Below are 22,332 nucleotides of genomic sequence, written 5' to 3'. Positions count from 1 at the left end.
AAAGCATTTAATGAAAAGTAACTTTATTAAAGAATTCTGAGTGGTAGGGAATAAAGCTGAGTGGCAGGGAATAAAGTATGCATGCCCTACTCCACAAATATTTGACATAATTCTAGCTGTATAATGAGAACAAAATTAAAGATATAGAGATTAGCTAAGAGTAGAAAAATAATTCTTATTTGCAGATGATTTGACAATGTACTTAGAAAACCTCAGAGAATCATAAAAGTGACAATAGCCTCAATAAAAAATCAAGGTGCAAATAAATCCACAAAAATCATCAGCATTTCTATAAAGTGTTAATAGAAGCCTGGAAGGACTAGGAAGGGAAATTTCTTCAAAATAATTATTTAAAATGCTTAAAACAAGGAAGCTAACCTACCAAGACACATGTAAAGTTTATAAATATAATTACATGCAATAAATATGTATTATATCTAGGATATACTGCAACATACTTAACATATATAGGACTGCTTGCCATCTTGGGGAGGGGGTGGAGGGAGGGAAGGGAAAAAAACGAAACATAAGCGAGTGCAAGGGATAATGTTGTGAAAAATTACCCTGGCATGGATTCTGTCAATACAAAGTTATTATTAAATTAAATAAAATTTAAAAAAATAATTACATGCAACATAAATAAGGTATTACTGTTCTGAAATTGAGGAAGACAGATTATTGATGTGATATTCACTGTTTGAGCAAAGCCAAGGGAAAAAAAGTAATGATATTACTTGAATTAATTTATAGTTTTAGTGTGATAACAAATGACAAAGTTCATAAAACTATGCAAAATAATAACAACATTCATCTGGAAAAACAAAAGGTTTATGAGTCTTTTTCAAGGGAAATAATGAAAAATAAATACAAAGGGGATTAACGCATTGCCAAATCTTTAATAAATCAGGGATCCTCCAAATACTTGGTACTAGTTTAAAAAAGAAAAGATAAAGTAGATCATTTGGCACATATTATAAAAGCAATAAACAAAAGAATAAAAAATTATATCCCAGTGTTTGTTAAGTGATACAACTACTGTATCTTAAAATAAAGATGTTAAAGAAGTATTGCCCTGGGGAAAAAAAAGTTGTTTTTTTTTTTTAAAAAGTCTATTTCCCCCAGGATATTGCACTTAGATCCAATGTAAATGCTTCTAGATTATTTATCCATAAATTTGAGCTATTTGCAAAGAATAAATGAGTGTTCTTTGTTCTTTTTTTTTTTCTCAGTTTCTTCAATTCTCTAATTTTTTGGTCTAAGAAACCATAATCTATAGACATTTAAAAAATAAAGTTAGAGTCCTTAACCTTGCAATTATAAGAAGAAATCTATTGCAAATTATGACTAAATTACCATTTACGTTGTGATTTAATGAGAAAAAGTTCTGGCACAATCTGTCCTGCAACTGAAAGCTACTACACTCATGTAGCAATCTTTGAGTAAGAAAAAAACCTATTAGCTTTTCCAAAAGTTGTTTTACTATACGTGTCCTTCTTATTTGTTAATCATTTATAATAAATCACCTCTTCTATCAACTATGCTGCATGATCTGTAATTATAGTCACTTAGCCTATAATAAATCCACATCCATAGTGAGGGCTTATTATGTGCAAAGGGGATGTCTGAATATAAAAAGGCATTGCCATAAATCAAATCAGTTTTCCCACCACCCTGAGGCACAAATATTTATTAAGCGTGAGAAAACTGTATAGCTAAGAGACCAGGAACAGCCCAAGAAAGGCGTCCAAGGAAGCAGAACACAAACAAACGCTGCTCATGGGACTTATACAAAAATTTGGCAGGGTTAATATATTCTTATTATATTGGATTATTTCTATGAAGATTTCTTATCACAACAAGAAAAAACCTGCTTCATTAATATAAAAAATGGCCAAAAGAATATAAATGAAATGACTGATGTCTTTTGATACAAGGAAAATGCCACGGCATTTAATTCCTTGTGCATATCTATAGTGTATACTGGAACATGCATCTAGCTATATGCCTTTCTTAGAATTTGATTACCACATTGTGGGTATGTCTTATGTCCTTATGTAATATTCTGTATCTTGGTTGTTTGAGATTTACCAAAGATTTAATGACTTGCCCAGGGTCACACAGGGATTAAGTTACAGAATTAGAATTCAAATTCAGGTCCTCGGATACTAAATCATCATTTGACAAGCATTTAATTAAGTACTAGCTTGTACCTTCACTAGAGATACAAAGATAAAAAATAAATAATCCTCTCAAAGAGCTTATATTCTTTTGGGAAAGATGTCAAATGATGGAGTTAACCTCTGAAGTCCCTTCCAATTCTAATCCTGTCATCCTCTGTATCAGAACATACAAGATCTAAACTAAATACAAGGTATTTGGGTGGTCAAGTTGTAGGGATAGGGCAATCATGAAAGGCCTATTGTAGGTGGTACTTTATCATCTTTGAAAGAAACAAGGAATTACTGAAAGATATATTGAGGAGTATAAGAGGAGCAGAGAGAGAGAGAGAGAGAGAGAGAGAGAGAGAGAGAGAGAGAGAGAGAAAGAGAGAGAGAGAAAGAATAGGTAAAATAATGGAGACAATACATTAAGTGTGATATATATAAAAAACTAAGCACTCATAAGAAGGCCAAAATGTCTGGGCTGTAGAATCTGTGGAATAGGTAAAGAAGGAAATAAACATTTATATAATACTATGTGCCAGATACTATGCTAAAGGCTTTGTATATATTGCATCTGATCCTTATAACACCCTTGGAAGGAGGTGTTAATATCCCCATTTTACATTTAGGGAAATTGAGGCAAGAAAGAGGTTACATGACTTGCTCAGGGTCATATAATTAGTATCTGAGACTAGATTTAATCTCAGGTCTTTAGGATAAACATTGTATCAACTGTGCTTCTAAGAAGGGGAGTAATGTATTTGATACTAGAGGATCACTGGAATTAACTGAGCAAGAGTTAACTGAATTAAGTGAGTAGGAGAGTGACATACTCAGATTTGAGCTTTAGAAGTAACAGGTTAGTAGCTCTGTAGAGGATCCCAATAAATAAACATTTATTAAGTACTGTCTATGTGCCAGTCATTGTACTAGATATATTCAGACCTAATTTTTTTTAAAGGAAAATCGTATTAGTGGCTGAATGGAGGTTGAATTGAATAGACCAGAAAAGGGTGACAGTTGGCAAGCACAGTTCTTGACACACAGCCCGTCATGCTTCATCAATTCTCATATTGATCAAGAGACCAGTAAGGGATCTTTTTCTAATATGCTAGGTGAGTGATAATATGGGCTTGAAGTAGGATAAGTCTATATGAACTAAGATAAGGAAATAGTTCTAAGAGATAGAACAGAATAATAGAATAGAATCAACAAGAGGTGGTAATGGATTGGATATGGGGTAAAAGAGAATGAGGAGTTGAGGATGATTTCAGACTGCAAACATGGTTAACTTGAAGCATTCTGGTAACCCTGACAAAACTATGAAAGGTCTAGTCGAGCCTCTATTAGTCTGGAATGGAGATCACATGGCCTATAATATCTAGCAGCTCCAGCTATTTTCTTACCATATGCCGTCTCTCAGCTCTGAAATTTCCACTCTATGACATTTACTCTCCTTATGGGTGAGTGGATAAAGTGACCTACTCATTCTTGTTATCTCTACATTCCCCCTTCAATTTTGGACTCTTTATGGCCATTCATTCTATGATGTATATACCTCCATTATTCACACTTTCTAGTTCTGGAACTGAAATCAAGTCTCCACTGCCACTGTATTAGGCACAGAAGTGTGCATTTTGGAGAAAATACTATGACTGGCAGTTAGGAAGAACCAAGTCCAAATCCTACCTCACATATTTCTAGCTGAATAGGTTAATCTATTTGATCTTTAGGTTTGTGTGTGTTTTAAATCTAGAAAATAAGAAGGTTGGACTCTATGACTTTTAAGATCTCTTAAAATTCTAAATGGATATTTTTAGTCTATTTGAAAAAGGCATGCTAGACAGTGGCTCTCGAGTTCTATTTTCCATCACATTGTTTCCATGTTCTAAGCTCTTCTTGCCAGCAAGGGATCAATGAAACACCATGACATTCCATGTGAATGCTCTAGTTTGGCCTCTTCCCATTTGAAGAAGCCCACAGTGCAGGGGATCACAGAGCCACCATTCTGTGTTGGCCTCCTAACAAGGCTTTTTTCTGTTTCCTAGAAATCAGATACTATTCCATTGCATGCCATTCCCTGGGCTAGCTTCTTCCTACTTGTTGCATTTCCTGCCTGCAGGTGATAGATGCCATTCCTTCCTACTCATTTTGCCTATCTCCTGATTTGGTCTGTCTTCAGGAACAGAGGAGAAATGCTTTTCAATTCTTTCTTTCCAAGAATCCCCTTAAACCCAAGTTGCCCAGTAACTTGAGAGAATATTACCTAAAGCTATGATCTATGTTTAATAACCCTTCCAAAATTATTCAAACCAAAATCTCATAATACCTTTCTCCATCCTACTAATCGTCAAATTCCATCTCCTTCCTCTCACTGCCGTCATGTAAAAATCCTGTTCTCTAAATCCTAATATCTATTCCAAAAATCCTATTCATCTCAAATGAACCCAGCTAAATTTTGCACTCTAAAATCAAACAGTCCTTCTACTGTGCTCTCTGAGATACATGCTCTGTAGGTAACAAATTTTCTTTCTTCTGAATTTCACTGAGATCTAGTTCCCTCGTGATGAAATGCTTCTGTGGTTACTTCTTCTGGTACCAGTTGTGCTTTCCCTGATCCCTCCTTAGTCAAGATAGGGGAATTGGAATATTTCTTATTTCCCATCGCCACTTCCAGGTTTGCCTTCTATCTGTAATACTAGTAACTTTCTTGAGGTCTATTCATTCTGTATCAATTGTCCAATAAAATTTTTGGTACCAGTTGTCTACCAACTTTCAAATATTCTCCTTCTTTGCCTAAACGAGTTCAGTGTCTGGCTAACAGTCTATCTCCTCTTTAGATCCTATCCTTATACTAGGGAACTTCAACATACATATTGATATTCCTTCAAATAAAGAGTTTCTCAACTTGTTCATGTTCCATGCTTTATTCTCCGCCATATCTTAGCTACATAAAGAGATGATAATATTCTTGGTCTTGTCATCACCCATAAGTGATCAATTTCTGTTAATGAACTCTGAAATTCCCTTATCTGTGAACACAACCCAGTGTTATTCCACCTCTCCCACTGTCTTACTACATTAAATCTTGTTATTCATCCTTACTATGAACTCAAATCCCTTGACTTCCTAAGTTCTTTCTCAGGTCATCATCCCAGCAATAAATGCAGTCTCTTCAGTTCTCTATCTTGATTCCTTAGTGAACCAGGTCTGCTGATAACTTCCCTCTCCATTTAAATCCTTTACTTGCTTATGATTATTCCCATCATCTACTGCCTTAGCTCTCACATTTACATGAAGACAAAAGAAGTTAGAGAAAAGATGCAAAACATTTCAAACAGATCCACTAAAAACTGGTATGTAATTTCAGTGGGATTTTTACTATGATATGACAATCCTTTTATAACTTTCTAACAAATTATCACTTCCACTTACTACAATGGTTTTTCCAAAACTTTTAATCATCCCTCCTAAAACTTCTTTCAGCTACTTCTCCTCCTATTCTTGACTCCATTTGCCAAATTGTTGCTATTGCTGTTCTTTCTTTTTTTCCTCCTTTTTATTTTTCTCCTTAATTCAGATCACCCAAATGCCTTCTAATGTTATTTTTGCTTTCACTTTTGTTTCATGTAATGAGGCAGCCCTTGTTACCAAGCTAAAATCTCTACATCCACATTCCATCTCATCTCCAGCAGATTATCTTTTTCTGTTATCTCCATTCTCTCACTTATTCTTAATATCTCTCCCTATCTACCAGCTACCTTCCAAACCATCTACAAACATGCCTATGTCTCTTCTCTCTTCAAAAAACCCTCAATTCATCCATACATCTCCACTAGAAATCATTCTATATTTCTTCTCCCTTTTATGGATAATAAACTTAAGAAGGCCATCTACAAAAGGTTCTTTCACTTCCTTTCTTCCATTTTTTTTTTTTTAAACTCTGTAGTTTGGCTTCTGACCTTATCATTCAACTGAAAATGCCTACTTCAACAAGATCAATGTTCTCTTAACTGCCAAATCTAATGGTTTTTCTGAATTCCTATCCAGTTTTACTTCTGCAGTCTTTGACATTGTTGGATATAAAGGGCTGAAACTCTTAAAAGGAATGCTTGAATCAGACAACCTCACATTTAAGGCTAATTACTTATTTGACAATGACTCTATTAGCATATGTTTGGGAAAAATGGACCTTCTCACTTGTTTGGTGCTGGCTGGATGTTTGGTGTATACAGATAATCACAGGCAAGGATTAGAGGATGGGGTGAAACAAACCAGACTTCACTTGGCCACAGGCAGAAGAGGATAGAGGTTGGTGACTTAGGAGTTGGTGACTTTTCTCCTTTGGAGAATCCAGGAGTCTCTTGGCAGTTTTGTCTGTCTCCTTCATTTCTCCTCCTAAAGACCAAGGACGTTTACTTACTCTGACTCCGGCTGTTCCTGAGACCTCCAGGAAGCTAGTCCAGACTTTACAGTTGGACACTCTCTTTTCCTTGATACTCTAGTATTTTTGAAATATTCTCCTAGTTATTCTCCTACCCATCAGACCACTCTTCCTAGTGTCCTTTTGTTGCATCTTCAATCAGGATTATGCTTATTAATGACAGATATCCAACAAAGCCTCTGTCCTGAGCCTTCTTTTCTTTTATCTATATTATTTCAGTTGGTGATCTTGTTAGCTCTCAGAGATTCAATAACATCTCTATGAGTATGATTAGGAAATCTATTTGTCCAGCCCTAACTTCCTCTGCAGATCTCCAAATGCCTATTGTACATATTGAATGTGTGGTAGGCATTTTAAAACGAACATGTCAAAACCCTCTATTTTCCAAACTTTTCTACTGCTGTCAAGAGCATTATTATCTCCCCAGTCATCCTGGCTCACAATGTTGGCATTAAATTAATTCTTCACTCTCTCTCATCTCTCAAATACAATTTGTTGCTCAGTCCTTTGGCTTTTTAAACACCTTTCATGTACATCTCCTGCTCTCCTATGACATTGCTACCACTACAGCAATCATCTAACACCTATACACACCCGTACTCAGTAAACTCTAGCTGCTCCTTATCACTCCCAAGTTCAAATATAAAATCCTTAATGTTCAGATCCCTTTTATAACTTGCTTTTTATCTCCTGCTATCTTCTAATCTTCTTATACAATCTCAATGTTTTCTGTGATCTTATGACAATAGCCTCTTTACTATGCCTCAAAGAAAACACTACACATTTTCACTGCTTGTCCCCCAAATCTGGAATGGTCTCCCTCCTCCTCTTCATCTCCTGACATCCCTGCCTTCTTTTAAGTCCAAAATCTCACTTTCACAGGAAGTGTTTCCCAAAGTCCCTTAATTCTAATGCTCTGTTAATTATCTCTACCCTATCCTATGTCTTATTTGTAAATAGTTTACAAGCTGTGTCCTCCATTAGACCTAGTTCCTTGCCAGCAAGACCCGTCTTTTTTCTCTTTTAATGTTTGTAATTTTTAGCACAGTGCATGGCAAACAATAGGCATTTTATAAATGTTTGTTGACTGACATCCAATCCCCAATACTCCTTCCCATGTATGTGTAAAATCTCCCCCTATTAAAATGTAAGCTTCTTGAGGGGAGGGACAAAGCCACTTTTGTATTTGCATTCCCTAGAGTTTACCAATTTGAAAGAAGTTAATAAATGCTTTCTTCATTCATTCAAAGTTGGAGAAAAAGTTTTGGGGAAAAGATGCTGTGATACTTACTTTACACTCAGTTAAAAATGTCCAATAAGAAACTGGTGATATAGAAATGGAACTCAGGAGAGAGTAGAACAAAATATCTAGATATGGGATCCATGTTCTTAAAGTCATTTACTGAAAGAATATGATCTTTCTTTAGTGGAATAGTGTGATAATCTATAATTTTATCTTTTTTAAGCATCATAAAACTGCATTTTAAAAAATGTTACCCATGTATTATCTAAAATACATGGAGAAGCCTCTGTATATATGTGTTTATATGGAAAATTAAGAATACAGTCTATGAAAACAAAGTTATCTTTCTTTTCTTCACTCACTTTTTGTGATCACTTATACAGAATTAAAAAAAAAAAACTGTATAATATGTAAGCAAAATTTTCCCCAAAGAAACCACTTTCTCAAGATAAGTAATCTCTTGAAAGTTTGATTTTTTAAGGAAATCATAACATTGATAGGTATGATTAAGTACTCCAAATATTTTTTAAAAGTATAATTAATGATATGTTTAAAAAATTAATCAGTATTTTTATTTTTTAATTAATTTTACTTTGGATATTTTGATATTTTATACCCAATTACACATAAAAACAATTTTTAGCATTAATTTTTTTTTAAAATTGAGTTCTGAATTCTAATCAGTACATTTTAAAAGTTATCTGTGCTTATTATTTGAAAGACCGGCATATAATTAGACTGACAAATATATTCTCTATCATTGTTTATTTTTTACTTCTGTATTCCACGAGAGCTGTGAATTTCATCCTGAGTTGGTAATTCTGTCAGTCTAAAGTCTAAAAAGTCTAACGTCAGTCAGACTAATGCTATTTAACTCTATTCTAGAATGAAGGATGAAAGGGAGCAAGATAATGAAGTTGACCAAATTGTCCTCTCTTGCATAAAAAGGTATGTACTGTGTGGCATTGTTTTTCTATTTAAGGTATTTTAAAACCACATCATATGCTAGGTATTTATAAATCGACATTACAAACTATTGTGTCTAATATAAATTTTTTTCCAATTATGCTTTTTATATCATTTTCTTTAGCCTTACTATACTACAAAGAGGACCATATATTTTATAAACATATATACTTCATCTACTTCTAAACTTTCTAGTGTATGTTTATACACAAATATATGAAAGTACAAACTTGTCAAGCAGATCTACAGAAATCTTTGTCTTTTTAAAATTAATTATAGTGCAGAGATTTAAAGCTGTGATGCTTTCAGATCTGTTTCCCCCAGATTATGAAGAGATTGATTTCCCTAGTCAAAGAATGTAAGGGGAATGGAATGAATATTACTATGGAATAGGAGAAAAAAATCCAAACAAAGAGTAAAATGTAGTTTTTATACCATGGTCACTGTGGTGATTTGAGATTAGAGGCTAGTTTCTTTTAGATAAAACTATCTAAAAAAATGGAAAACACATTTGCTCTTTTGCATTTTTGAGTCTGTATCCTCCTTGCTTGAATATGCAGGAAGAACTTAAAAAAAAAAAAAAAAAAAAAAAAAAAAAGGAAAGTACCTATTGGTGAATCAAATGACTCTAGTAAGTAGAAAACAAGTTTTTGTTTTTCCCTAAATTTATCATAAGGAATGAAAAAACAAAATCATTACATTTAATCATGTGTCAAAAACTATGGTAAACCCTAGAAAGAGAAATGAAAAATTGAGTCAATCCATGTTCCAAAAAGCTCATGTTTAATTGGGGAGATCACACATATATTAGAGTTGAGGGACCTATATGGCCCGGGGAACTGTTGAAAAGATGAGATAGTGGGATCTGAGGGATGAGTTTATGGGTGGAGTCAATGAGAAAAGAGGGTGTCCCATTCTGTAAAGCATAGAATGGATTTAGCATATAGAACATATAGTTCAGTACATTATCTCATTGGACCTCAAAACCTTGTAAAGGGCAGATAGCACAAATATTAATATTCCCTATTTTGCAGATAAGGAAATAGATACTCAGAAAGGTATCTTATTCAAAATCACTCAGTAAGTTTTGAAGGTAAGATATGAATCTAGATCTTCTTGACTACAACTCAAATACTTAAACCATTATAACACAAAGTACCTCAATCACTGTCCTGGAGCTGGAAGGGAACGCATGAGTCATTTAATTTAACTATTATAGGAAGAGGAATGCCTTTTTTAAAAATAACTCTAACAAGTAGTAAGTCAGCTTTTACTTAAAGACCTCCAGTGACGTGGAAGTCAAGATCTGCCAAGGCCTATTTTATTCTTGCATAGTTCTGGTAACAAACATAAACTGTTCTCTTAGTAACTGTCATCAACTGCTTCTAGAACTGCTCTAGGCAGTTCTATTGCCTAAGTAAAAAGTAATGTTGTCCACATGATACCCCTTCAAATATTTAAATAAAGCTATCATAATCACCTTAAACCTTTTCTTTTATAGGATAAACTTTCCCAATTAAACCTTGTATGGCAATTCAAAATCACAGGATTTAAAACTGGAAAAAGACCTTAAACATCATGTAGTTCAACCCATTTTACAAATGACAAACTGAGATCTAGAGAGGTTAAGTAGAGTTGTCTGAAGTTAGACAAGTAATCAAAGCCACAGAGTTGGCATTCAAACCTAGGTTCTCTGACACCACCACTAGAAAAAAAGACTCTCACAATCCTAACCAAATTCTTTTGAGTAAGTCATACAGTAAATCTATTACCTCACTTTGGACAGTAAGTTGTTTTTGCTTGCTTGTTTTGTTTTTTTTGATACATCCTGAAATTACATTAGCTGCTTTACTACTGTGTCACAATACTGAAAGATGACAGATAAAATCATGGATTGATTTAACAAACTATCTGATATAGTATTTTTAATGCAGTTATAGTTTCTGCCTTTAACACAAATACTGCCTATAAGATAAACTGTCAAATGTCAATCTTGACCAAATTCTTTCGATAAAAGCTACATACAGTAGTAATAAAAGCATTGAGCATCACCAAACCTAATTTCCAGTCATGTCTCAGTCTCAAACTAACTCTTCTTTTTATTCATATAATTACTACTAGGGTGCCAAGCCTCTTATCACCTCATTCCTGGACAATTTATTTTATTAGAATTTTATTTTTCCAAATACATACAAAGACAGTTTTCAACATTCATATTTGTGTTCCAAATTGTTCTCCCTTTCCTCTTTTCACTTCCCCTGTTCCCCCCATACAAGATAGCAAGCAATGCAATACAGATTAAACACATGCAATTCTTCTAAATATATTTCCATATTCTCCATGCTACACACACACACACACACACACACACACACACACACACAAATCCAATTAAAAGGGAAAAAAAACATAATAAAGGAAAAAAGAAAAAAACAAGCTAATAAACAAGTATAACAAAAAAGGTGAATCCACCATATATCATCTCCTTGTATTCAATAAACTCCAGTTTCTCACTATTAATTCCAGGATCACATATATAATTATTTTTTTGTTTAGTTTTTAAAAGCCTTTCACAATGTGTGACCCCTTCCTACTTTTAAAGTCTTCTCAAGTTTTTTCCCTCCATGTACGCTGTAATCCAGCAACAGAAAACCTCCCTGTTGTTCCTTGAACCGACACTCAATCTCCTGGTGCCATACCTTTTCTTTTTGTTTTTAATTATATATTTTTAATCATAAAAAATCCACTTTTTCTACTTCCCTCAATACCCTCTCCCCCAGCTACAAAACAAAACAATCAGATGTATAGTAAAGCAAAACAAATTTCCACATTGGGCACATACAAAAAATTTCTCTCTTTATATACTCCAAGTATTTTTACTTCTCTATATTGGTAAGTGATGGGCATAGAACTTGAACCCAGGTTCAAATATAATCATAATATGTTTCATTTTCAGTCCTCTAAAATCACTGTTGAGTTCGTAACTTTTTCAAAGCTGTTTGTTTTGATTACATTTTTGTTACTGTATAAATCATTTTCTAAGCACCATTTACTTTATTCTGCATCATCAACTCATATAAGTCTTCCCATTTATAAAAATAACTTCTCTAAAATCATCCCTTGATCATTTCTTTTTTTCCTTTTCTTTTTCTTTTTTTGCTGAGGCAATTGGGGTTAAGTGACTTACTTAGGGTCACACAGCTAGTAATTATTAAGTGTCTGAGGCTGGATTTGAAATCAGGTCCTCTTGACTTCAGGGCCAGTTTTCTATCCAATGAGCCATCTAATTGCACCACCTTGATCATTTCTTTTCTTTTTTTCCCCCTGGGGCAATTGGGGTTAAGTGACTTCCTCAGGGTCACACAACTAGGAAGTGTTAAGTGTCTGAGCCAGCAAGTCCTCCTCACTTTCAGGGTTGATATTCTATCCTCTGTGCCACCTAGTTGCCCTGGTCCTTGATCATTTCTTAAAAGGACAATAGCATTCCATTATGATTATATACCATTATCATAACTTTTTCAGCCATTTCCCAATTTATAGGCACTCTTCATATTTCCATACTTTGATACGTTAAAAAGAGCTATATTTTTTATGCAGCCTTCAATTTTGTTTTGCTTAGTACTAATGCCTCACAATTTACGCTCACTTTAATACCCTTTTTTTCCTTTCTTTCTTGCTTCCCCGTGAGCGAAATATATTTCTGTACCCAATTATATGTGTGTATTGTTCCTTTGAACAGCTGGGTGAATGAAGTTCCATTAATTGTTAGCTGTTCCACCGATGCCCTCATCTTTATTTGTATACATGTCTATTGGAGCACCCTAATTATGAAATACATTTTTCTAACTTTCCTATCTCCCTTGCCCCTACCAATATATTCCTTTTTACCTCATTTTTCATTCTCCTGAGACCCTAAAGATATAACATAACCACTTAAGGTCTTTTAATTAGCTTTGTTTTATGATTCAAGATGATGACAGAGTTCATAGGGAACATATTCTCTCTATTCAGAATGTGTTTTTTCCTTGTTTAGTTCTTCATCATTGTACATTCATGTTTACCTTTTTATGTTTCTCTTATCTCTTATGTTTTAACTCCAAAGTTTCTATACAGCTGTTGTTTTTTAATCAGAAACGCTTTGAAATTCTCTATTTCATCAAAGAGTCATTTTTCCTGCTGACTGTAACTCTATATATTTATTATGTGTGATTCTGACCTACTACTCGATACTTGAATTCTTTTTAGGTGCTAACAGTTTTTTGCTATTTTTATTAAATTTTAACATGGAAACTGGATTTTGGCCATAATATTCCTAGGAGTTTTCAATTTAGTGGTTTTTTTTTTTAAGGAGATGACTTGTGGATTCCTTCTATTTTCACTTTGCTTTCTGATTCAAAGAAATTTGGGTACTTTTCTTGAAGTATAATGTGTCAACATTTGCTTACTCTTTCTTGGCTTTTACATAGTCTTAATTTTTTCTCCTCAATCTGTTTTCTAGGTTAATTGCTTTTGCTACAAGATTATCTCATATTTTGCTCTATCCCCCTCCCGCCTCCCCTGCTTTTGACTTTGTTTTAATAATTACTATTGTTTGATGGAGTCATTCTTTTCTATTTTGTCCATACTAATTTTTAAGAAGTTTGTTGTGTGGGCAAAGTTTTGCCAACCTGTTAAATTTCCTTATCAATTCTTTTTTTCCCTATAGCTTTCCCCCCACCCCCAATTTTTCCTTAACCATTCTCAGTTCATTTATATAAACATTTATTTAAGTCTTGCTTTTAATTCTTCCAACAATTCTAGTTTAATTTGTGTTTAAGTTGTGTTTTTCTTTGAAAATTTGTATGTGTTTTGGAGTCAGATCTTGAGCATCTTTGTTAAACATAATGGTTCTTGGTGTCTGCTGTTGTTTTTTAATGGTGGGATTCTTTTTTTTTTTTTTTTTTTGGTCTGTTTATTCTTCCAGCCCACTTCTTGACTTTGGACATGATATAAAGGCCAGGTTCTATGCATGTCTCTAGAAAAAGTCTGACTTAACCTCTACTGCTGGCTTTATTTGGGCATTAAATACTGTGTTGTTCCTGGATTTCAAGGACAACTCAGACTTAGTACTTAAAGGTCTTACAATGTTAACAAACTTTACAAGCTTACAAGCTTTCAGTGTACCCAAAGTGGACTGATAGCTGTCTCTCTGAGTCTTAAATCAAGACCTTTTTGCTTTTTGTCTCCACTAAAATATACACTCCTTAAGGCTAGGATATTTTTACTTTTTTTTTTTTTTAATTTCCAGAGTTTATATGATGCTAATGTCTAGGAGTTGGTACAAGATAGATACTGAATTAATTCAACAGTTGTAAAATAAATATGAAACTATACTATCCTCGAGGACTTTGTAATCAATAGTATAGCAAAACAAAAACATATAGAAAATACCAAGACAGCAATTATGAGTTAGGTCCTGTAGTACTAATCTTTTCCAGTTCAGTCCTGAATCTCCAATTATCTATTGGAAATTTTTATTCAACACCACAGCTCCACTAAAATCTACTACAGTATACTATCAGCACAGCTATGCTAAGCACTGGGATTATCAAGAAAGGCAAAAACCAGTTGCATTTAAGAAGCTCATAGTCTTTACAAAAACTTTTGGATTCATCACTTTCTCTTCATTCAGATGATTACCACTCTAGTCCAAGCCTTCATTAACTTCTCACTAGACTAATCCTTCTTAAATTTTTAATCCTGTCTTATGGTCTTCCACTTCTATTCCATCTTCCACACGGTTGTTAAAGAAATAGTCTTAAAGGATGAATTTGATCCCATTAGTCTTTAATAAACCTTCAGTGGCTCCCTAATACCACTAGGATCAAATTATAAACTTCCCTCTTTTTTGCGAGCATGAAACACAATATTCCATTTCCCAGGTTGGTACCTTTACATACAAGGTAGTTTGCCTTTTACTTCTTCATGCCTCACTTCATCCCTAGAATATTATCCTTCACTCTACCTCTTAGAATCTCTAGCTTGGGTCAAATGTTACCTGCTACAGAAGGCCTGCTTTGATCTCCCTTTGAGTGTTATTCTTTTTCCCTCAAGTTATCTGTTTTTATTTTGTATATATTTTCCATATATTTATCCTATAATCTGCTAGCATAATGTAAGTTCATTGAATATAAGGCCTGTTACATTTTTATCTTTTATTCATAGCACTTAATGCCTGACACAAATAAAGGTGTTAAAAACATGTTAACTGATAAATATAAGAGAGATTCATAAAGATGATGACAGAAAAATAGTGTAAGAACACTATGAAGAACTATTATATTTTGAAGGCAAATGAAGCAAAGCTTCCTAGGCCAAAAAAAAAAAGGCAATTCTTCAGACTCCTTAGAAATCCAAAGCATAAAATGCTAGAATTATTCAAAAGAGAAATAAAATTTTAAAAAGAATTTATGAGTCAATTAGGTAAATCAGAGCTTTTAATGAATTAAAAAAACAAACAATCCAGCAGCCAGGTATAGAGATTTTAAGATAATGGATAATCTCTTTAAAGAAGTAGACTATGGCTCTTAGAGAAAGAACACAACAGAAAACTGGAAGAAAATCTGACAGAAAACAGAAAAAAAAGAAATGAAAAGAAAGAAAAATTAACTCTGTGTGTGTGTGTGTGTGTGTGTCTGTGTCTATGTCTAAGTCACTAAGGCAGGTCCTACAGGAAAAAAATAACACATAAGTAGTATGAGCAAACTAACAAAATGGGTAAAATGCTGACATGAAAGAGGAAGAGAATAAAAATCAATACAAAAGAAAGAATGAAGGGAAATACAAGCCAAAAAATCCTAATCTTAAATGTAAATTAAACTATTCAATAAAACAGGTATAATGGATAAGCAAGTATAACTCAATAACTTTCCATATATGAAACACATTCAATACACAGCATAATACCCAGCAAATAGTAACAGCTTAAAAATATTTATTTACTGAATAATCCAAAAATAAAGACATTCAATATGTGTTTATGGTCTCATAAACTAGATAATTCTCTCCAACAATGCAGGTCACAACCAATAATGCAAAAAATGAAGATATATCGAATGAAATTAATTTTCTTGTTTTCATATATTTCAAGTGGTCTGTTAAGAAAAGCCTCACATAAGAACATAAACTTTTTGTCAATAAGAAATAATCCCAATAAGAAATATTCAGGGCATTTATGGTCATTCCCACCTAATGATATTAACATAATTAGGCAATATACTATTAGGGAAGATAGTTAATTCCATGTGAACAATGTTTCTGTGATAATAAATAAACAACAATTGAACATTTATAAAGGACTTCTAAAGAATTTTACCCTCAATTATTTCATTAATTCTGATTTATATCTCAGTTAATGGTTGAAAATCTCTGTAATTTATAATTTATTAATATTTCTGCAATTTGGAAAGATGATTTTATATATATACACACATATATATCTTTAAATATACAACTATATGGTTTGCTTTTATTGGTATCATATAAAATTCAATATGTACTTTAAGTTAAAGCTTAAAATATTTTATTTCTCACCAAATAGTGATGATACTGATTTTGTTTCAAAACAAAATAAATGAACTCATTATGTCAAGGTTGGTGGAAAATTATAGTTAAAATCCTTGGGGGAGAAGGGGTGGAAAATTTACATTTGAACTGATACAGAAATGAAGGTCTATCCAAAAAGATAGCTTTTTTAGGTGGAGGGTAGCAATTCCTTCTAACTTCTAACAACTACATATTTTAACCACTATGGACAATTAGGTAAGAAAGAATTAAGTTATAATTTAAAATCTGCTTTTTAAAAATCATTTTAAGCAAAGGAGACAGGGCTGTTCCAGTTTTTAATTTCTTTTGATTGCTCAATAAGTAGATCTCTAGAAAGTCATATGCCACCTATCTAATTTTAATTTCAAAGAGATGAGATTGACACGCAGAGTTTAGAAGTTGTTGCTTATTATTTTGCATGGGAAGCAAATGTTACTATAATTTCCTCCTTCAAAGCCATTATTCTATAAGTCTTACTTTGAATGACTTGGTAAGAAATAGAAACATGTGGCTTTAATTGCAGAGAAACATGCTCTATGTTAAAAAAAAAAAAAAAAAAGTCCAAAGAAAGGTTACAATTATAAAACAGTATTTTAAAACAAAGAAAATCCTTTTCTATAACAATATATAACAAAACCCAAAATGTATATCCAAAGTGGCAAACACATGTTCATGTTAATATTGAAGACAAAGGTTAATCTTTTTTCAGCTTAAAATGTAGGAACCATACGTGATTAATTTTGAATTAGCTTAATGGCTCAAATGTCAGGATTCATCATGGAATCAATTTTCTTCTCAGAATTAATTGTTTATCCTTAGTACATGAATATAAAAAGAAAAAAGGGTTTTTTGCTTGTTTTTAGAAAAGTTTGTGATTTCATCAGCAAAGAACCCAGAAAAAATGTAGATTAGTAAATTGTCTGCAACTTAAGAATCATAGAATAGCCAGAAGGATTTGAACTCAGATTTTCAGGACTAAGAAACAAGCTCTCTACCCCCTTCAATCATGTTGCTTTTTAGTTAATGATAATTAAGAAAATAACTATATATTTTTCTACTGACCAGATTATAGAGGTAAAACCCATAAAAAATATCTGGATATAGATATCAAGTCAAGTGAACAAGCATATTATTAAGAACTATTATGTGCCAGGAGCATTATGGTTACATAATAAAGACAAAAGGGAGACCTTTTCCCTCTCAAGTCTACAAAAACTTGCCCAAGTCTTCTTTCTCTCTAGCCACCTGAAACTTGAATGAAAAGGAATTCTCCTCCGTCTTCCACTAACAATATTTTATATTTATTCAATTACAAAAGGTAGTTTTCAACATTCACTTTTATAAGATCAAGAGTTCCAAACTGTTCTTCCTCTCTCTTATCTCCCCTTTCCCCAAGACAGCAAGCAATCTCACATAGATTATACATGTATAATTAATATGATTATTATTATATAAGAATAATTATATTAATTATATTTCTACATTAGTTATGTTGTGAAAAAAGAATCAGAATAAAAGGGGAAACTATGAAAAAGAAAAAACAAAAACAAAGAAAGTGAAAATAGTATGCTTCAATTTGCATTCATACTCCATTGTTCTTTTTCTGAATGTTTCTTTTCCTCCCTTTTTTGGTAAAAGAAAAATATTTTATTTTTTCCAATAACATATAAAGAGAGTCATTTTTATAAGATTTTAAGTTCCAATTTTTTTTCTCTCTCTCTTCCTCCCTTTCCCCAAATGGCAAGCAATCTGATAGATTATACATGTACAATCATATTAAATACAATTACATCACACCTTGTTTGAATGCCAAATATACATTTGCCAAAAAGATTATTTTATGGAGAACTCACCCAGGATAAGTGCTCACAGGGTGGTCAGAAAAAGCAATACAAGGACACCATTAAGGTCTTTCTTAAAAACTTTAGAATCAACTTATGACATGGGAGGCACTAATACAGGACTGTCCAGCATGATATGCCCTCATCAAAGTACTGTGCTCTATGAGCAAAGCAGAATTGAAGTAGCTCAGAAGAAACATGAGATCTGCAAAGTTAGAGAAGCCACCGACAATGTTAATAGGAACTATTTGTGTCCAACCTGGGGTCAAACATTCGAAGCTCATATTGGTCTAATCAACTATAGTTGGACACATTGTAACTCAATTCTAACAGTGATGTCATTTTGATTCTCTTAGAGAACAAGGATAACAACCAACCATTTACATGTTGAGAAAGAAGAATCAAAACAAAAGGGAAAAGCCATTAGAAAGAAAAAATAAAAGTGAAAATAATGTGCTTTGTATTCAGATTCCATAGTTCTTTCTCTGAATAATATTTTCCAGCATGAGTTTTTTGGAATTGTCTTGGATCAGCGTGTTGCTGAGAAGAACCGAGTCTCTCACAGTTGATCACTGTATAGTGTTGCTCTTACGATATATAATGAATGTTCTCCTAGTTTTGCTTACTTAGAATCAGTTCATTTAAGTTTTTAAGGTTTTTCTGAAATCTTCATGCTCATTATTTCTTGTAACATAACAGTATTCCATTACTTTCATATATTACAAATTATTAAGCCATTCCCCAATTGACAGGCATCCCTTCAACTTCCAATTCTCTATTACAAAAAGAGCTGCTACAAATAGTTTTGTACATGTTGGATCCTTTTCCCTTTTTTATGATCTCTTTGGGATACAGATTTACTAGTGGCATTTCTGGATATACACAGTTTTATAGACCTTTTATAGACCAAATGTTCTCCAGAATAGTTGGATCAGTTTACAATTCCACCAACAATACATTACTATTCTAATTTTCCCACATCTTCTATAACATATATCATTTTTTTCAAAAGGAAATCTTAACCAGAAAAATAATTTTTTAAAAAAAGTATTTCTTTTGGCTAAGATTCCTCTTTCTTCTTTTCTTTCCCAGAGAATAAGTGCTAATACCTCATTGTAATATCTTTCATTAGAAAAGGAACCTAATAGAGGATAAAGTTCTGACCTTGGAATCCAAAGGGCCTATATTCAAGTCCTAATATTTTGCTGAACACAGATTGGCTATGAGACCAAAATAAGACCAGGCAAGTGTCCAAAACTATAAAATGCAGGAAGTATAACAATATTTAATGTTGTCTTTTAACCCTGTTTGATGACAGGAACTATTTTTGTGTCTTTTGTATCTCTAATTGTAAGCATAGAGCTTAGCCCATAGTAGGTGCTTAATTAATGCTTATTGACTAGACTTGAATATAGACACAATCTACATCAAACTGATTAACCTTATTTTTCAGTAATGTCAATACATTATAAACAAACCAGATCTGATCTTCAGTAACCTAGAATTTAGCCTTGTAGTACAATTTGATTCTTTTTTCTTTACGAGAGACAGAGAGAGAGAGAGAGAGAGAGAGAGAAAAGAGGACAGAAAGAGAACGAAAATGTGTGTATGTGTATGAATACATATTAACTCACATGAACCATTTCCTCTTAGAAGCAGCTTCATTCGTAAAGGGAAAGAAAATAAATTAGAAGGAGGTATTATAGCATTTAATGTTCTACACAGATGCTTCTGAAAAGCAAAGGAAAATAAAATAGTAGCCTAGCTTCTTTAAGTTTAATTATGATCATCTTATTCCTACTGAACTTTAAGTCTTCAGCTCTTCAGTTCCATCCAAACAACCAATGAAGGAACATTTTTAAATTAGCAACCGCAAGCTTGGGACTATGACAGGCTCTGGTAATGTCAACAGGGGAAAAAAAAAACAACACAAAACACTTGCCTGCTCTAAACTAGCTTACTTGTTTGGGATATAGCAGATATATATAAAACACTACCAGCTTAAAGAAGGGAAAAATGGTATTCAAGAAAGGTCACATATAAGAGATTAAATCAAAGTTCAATTTTTAAAAAGGCCAGATATTCTGACATAATGAAGGAATGTATTTCAGGTATGCAAAGGCACAGAAAAAATATAGAATGTTGTGTTTGAGGGACAAGAAGTTGGCTAGTTTAGTGGACCTTAGAGTATGTGAAGGGAAACAATAAGTCTGGACAAGTAGGATAATATTGATTGTGAAAGTTCTTTTAAAGTCAAACAGAAAAAATTTATATTTGATCCAAGAAACACATCCTCATCTTTCACTTTTCCACTGCTCTATTCTTTTGCAAAGATGGCTAATATCATCCACCTACCTCTCCTTAATAAAGGAGGAGAGCAAAAATTATGTCTAAACTCATCTGAGATTCTCATTTTTAGCCAACTTATATAATAGAGATTAAGGGATTTCTAGGAAGACAAGAGTTAGTTCTTCTTATCCTTAATTCTATGCTTGTTATTCTGCACCTTGTTATTCTTTTTATTCTGATGGCTATTGGTCACAATCTCAGGGATTCTTTTGACGATCTAAACTATTAGGAATCCATAGAATCACAAAAATTCAAAGTTGGAAGGGATTTAAGTAGTCATCTAATCAAAACAACGCTTTAAAAGAATTCCCTTATAATCAAAAAACACTAAGTCTTTATCAGAGAAAAATGTGGCCAAAACCACTGATGTTAACTTTCTTTCTTTCTCCAATTCAAAAACATATAACAGGATTTGCTTCCTTTCTCTAATTTAACCAGCCAAGGAAAACAGAAAGGAAAATTATAATCTCTGTAGGATATAACTTAAACTCATACAAATCATAATATTTCTCTATATTACAAGCAAAATCTAAAAAAGAAGAAATCAAGAAATTCCTTTAAAAAATAACTATAGGCTGTATGAAATGCTTTGGATATATACTCGCCAAGACATGTGGCAGATCTATGAATATACTTACAAAATACTCCACATAAATACATCTCTAAATAACTGAAGAAATATTAGTTGCTTGTTGAAGAAAAGACCTTTCATCCATGGAAAAAAGAGGTACAAAGCCTCACTAAAGAAAATAATTCCTTAAAAATCAGAATTGGGCAAATGGAAGCTTATGACTTCATAAAATATCAAAAACAATAAGACAATGTCAAAAAAAAAAAAAAAAAGAAAGAAAATGTGAAATATCTCATGGGACAAACAACTGACCTGGAAAACAGATCCAGAAGAGAGAATTTTTAAATGACTAGACTAGCTTGAAAACCATGATCAAAAAAAAAGAAAACCTAAATATTATCTTTCAAGAAATTATCAAGGAAAATTGTTCTGAGATCCCACTACCAGAGCATAAAATAAAAATTAAAAGAATCCACTGATCATCTCCTGAAATTCCAAAATAAAAACTTCTAGAATAGTATAGGAAAATTCCAGATCTTCAAGGTCAAGGAGAAAATACAGCGAGTAGTCAGAAAAAATAATTTAAATATTGTGGAGTTAGGATAACACAAGATTTAGCAGCTTCTATATTAAAAAATCTCTTTAGAACTTAGAATATAATATTCCGGGGGGGGGGGGGGAAGAGAGAGGAGTAAACAAGCTAGGATTACAACTAAGAATCACTTACTTAGGAAAACTGAGGTGAAAAGGGAAGGTGATAACCTTACTTTCATTGGAAGTGGCTCAAAGAGGGAATACAACACACATATTCAATTGGGTAGATTTCCCCCAGCAGGGAAATAGGAAAGATAACTAATAAAAGGAAAGGTAAATTGCGGAAGCAGTGGTCAAAAGCAAAGTACTTTTGAGGAGGTACAGGGTAAAAGAACAGAGAGAGAAAGATTAACAGAAGAAAAATAAAATGGCAAGAAATACACAATAAATATAATTGTGAAAAAATCTTATAGCAATTTTCTCTAAAAGGTCTCAAAAAACAATACAATCAAATTTATAAAAAATAGAAGTCATTCCCCAAATTTATAATGAACAGGCAGTTTTTAGAAGAAAAATATCAAAACTATCTTCTAGTCTTATGAAAAAATAATCTAAATCATATTTATTTTAAAAAAATA

The 22,332-nt window shown here is 32.8% G+C and overlaps 1 protein-coding gene across 5 annotated transcripts in view; it reads right to left on the bottom strand.

Annotated features, from left to right (window-relative positions):
• Window positions 1-22,332, bottom strand: part of MRTFB (myocardin related transcription factor B) — a 140,501-nt gene that overhangs the window by 97,489 nt on the left and 20,680 nt on the right. The gene's annotated exons all lie outside the window — the stretch shown is intronic.

This window comes from Antechinus flavipes, chromosome 1 (genome assembly GCF_016432865.1).
Source record: "Antechinus flavipes isolate AdamAnt ecotype Samford, QLD, Australia chromosome 1, AdamAnt_v2, whole genome shotgun sequence".
Taxonomy (NCBI): domain Eukaryota; kingdom Metazoa; phylum Chordata; class Mammalia; order Dasyuromorphia; family Dasyuridae; genus Antechinus; species Antechinus flavipes.
Note: the sequence above shows the minus strand (reverse complement) of the source record. Positions and strands in the feature narration are given on the sequence as shown.